We start from the raw sequence: 2,563 nt of genomic DNA, 5'->3' as shown, positions 1-2,563 counted from the left end.
GTACAGTAATACACTCTTCAACGATACCAACTTGGCAATCTTTGGTTAGTCAAGTTCAACCTGCAAAAAAGTATATGTTGTTGATACACGAGAGTTGTGTAAGCTTCTATTTTATTTTGTATTCACACAAGACAATTAATAAAGACCTCCACCAAATCACAAGATTCGACCACACCTTCTAACCCATCACTCACATCTTGTCTTCTATGTTCCTGGTGTGGATGTTGGCTTCCAACAAGTATCACCCTTTCTATTGAGACAATACCCCTACAACAGTTGCAACTCTAGATAACTTCTTTCCTCCTCTAGCAACAATCTATACATGGGCTTGGTTAAACATATCAACAAAGTTTATATAATCTCTCCGCATCCCATTCAAACTTGTTTACCAGGTACTACAAACAACCAATAGTTTGATAAAAATAGAACAAAGTTAAGATACATGCATTCTTGAATTCTTGAATCATAGTACTTGCAAAACCAATAATTTCTTAAATCAATCATATAACTTTGTTTAGAATAGACAGCAAGAAAATTTATTTAATCTGAAGCAAAAAATATTAATTAAAAGTAATAAAATCAAGATAAGAACAAATCATATATTAAAAGCATCCAAAAATCAAGAATCTATTGAAACAAAATATGTGAATTGAGCAATCATATAACTAAAATTTATCCAGCAGCTAAGAAAACATACATACACTGATAAGAGTGAGCAATCAAAAATTAATTAATATCATAGGACCACCTGCAAAATGGATGAAATAAAAATTGTAGTATAAAATTACATGACATAACAAATTAGTAGGTTTTTAATACTAATACATTAATTGAACATATGAGCTCCTTTAATAATATATGAAAAGAATATAAAACCCAAGGCAATGAAAATAAAATCATTTAAAAAAGAAATAAGACAAGTGTATACCTTTAACCCAAAAATCGAACTAGGGTTTGCGTTTGAAATCGAGCTTTTGAATAACTCGAGTTAGGGGTTAGTTTCTAAGATTTGAATTGGGGTTTGGGTTTGGATTTAGAGAGGTGAGAGGCTAGAGTAAATTGAGGTGTTAAAAATTAGGTTTTAATTACACAGATGGTGTGATGGAAAGAGAGGCCGCATAGGAAGTTCAAAGAGAGAGAACATGAGAGAAAGGGAGTTACAGCTTAGAGAGGGAGATGGACTACCATGTAAAGGGGAAATGAGTGAACAAAAGATGGGGAGATAGAGAGAGAGAGAGATCCATGAGAAGGGGGAGTTGGGACAGAAAGAATGGGGACATGGAGAGAGAGAGTCAGTGATGAGAAGGGAGAGTTGGGAGAGAGAGAACAGGGAAAATAGAGGGGTGAGAGCAGAGACCGATGAGAAGGAGATATAAACGGGGTTAACAAAATGGGGGGAGATATAAGGGGGAAATAAAATTTTCACTTGGGGGCAAACTAAAAGTAGAGGAGATGGAATGAAAAAATGGCCTAAAAAGTGAAATTTGGGTGAAGGGGGAAATGAAAATTTAAACAAGGGGAAAATGAAAAAGTGGGGTTTAAGGTGAAATAGGGGTAAATAGATATTTTTTTATTTATATGTATTATTTTATAATTTTTTTAATTTACTTTATTTTATAAGAAGATAATCAAAATTAATATATCTTAACATCCGTATGGTTGGATCGTCGAAAAATTTATTTAAATAATCATTTTGTTAATGAGGAACGTGTCTAGTTTGAGAAAGTAGTACTTCAACTAGAATCTTCTTGTAAAGTTATGCAAGATATTTTTTTGAATTTATAAATTATTACATAAAATTTTAGATTACATATTAATGTAATAAAATTCAATCTAACATTTTCATTATTTTATAATTCACTTAAACAAATATATATTAATATCCATATGGTTGGATATTAGAAAAAAATCATTTCAAAAAATTATTTTGTTAAGCAGGAACGAAATCCATTTTAGGAACTACCACTTTCACTACATTTTCGTTATAATTTCAAGCAAGATATATTTTAAAATTTTAAAATATTTTTAAGTGAATAAAATCAATATATATTAACATCAACAGTTTAAGGAATATATATTAACAAAGTCAATAAAATATATGGCATTAAAAATAATTGTTTGAAATTTAAATGTGTTGTCTTAAAAAAAGTCATACCAACAGTTTTTAATATAAAACAATTGTGGGATGTAATATCAACCAAATAAATAGTGTCAAATTCATACAACGGTTTATAACCAAAAAAGGTTATTTAAAAACAATGTCAATAACGGTTTCCAAGAAAAAAACCGTTGTTGAATCACACAACGGTATTTTTAAAAAGCCTGTTGTACATAGTTTATACGACAACGTCTGAGAAAATCATTTTAAAAAATTAATCCTGTAAATCGGGAACGAGTCTCGTTGTCGGGAGGGGTACTTTTACCAGATGTTTCTAATCATGGCATGCAAAATGAATTTCAAATTTTTTAATAATTTGTTCTTATGACTAAAATATATATATCTTAACATCCGTACGGTTGGATCGTCGAAAAATCATTTGAAAAAATTAATCCTGTAAATCGG

The 2,563-nt window shown here is 30.2% G+C and overlaps 1 long non-coding RNA gene across 1 annotated transcript; it reads right to left on the bottom strand.

Moving 5' to 3' along the window:
• Positions 1-256: 256 nt before the first annotated feature.
• Positions 257-1,393, bottom strand: LOC141670675 (uncharacterized). Its single transcript, XR_012554677.1, has 3 exons — positions 929-1,393; positions 702-748; positions 257-395 (listed from the first exon to the last, which is right to left on the bottom strand). It is a non-coding gene; the product is annotated as an uncharacterized LOC141670675 (long non-coding RNA).
• Positions 1,394-2,563: the final 1,170 nt, after the last annotated feature.

This window comes from Apium graveolens, chromosome 7 (assembly GCF_009905375.1).
Source record: "Apium graveolens cultivar Ventura chromosome 7, ASM990537v1, whole genome shotgun sequence".
NCBI lineage: Eukaryota > Viridiplantae > Streptophyta > Magnoliopsida > Apiales > Apiaceae > Apium > Apium graveolens.
Note: the sequence above shows the minus strand (reverse complement) of the source record. Positions and strands in the feature narration are given on the sequence as shown.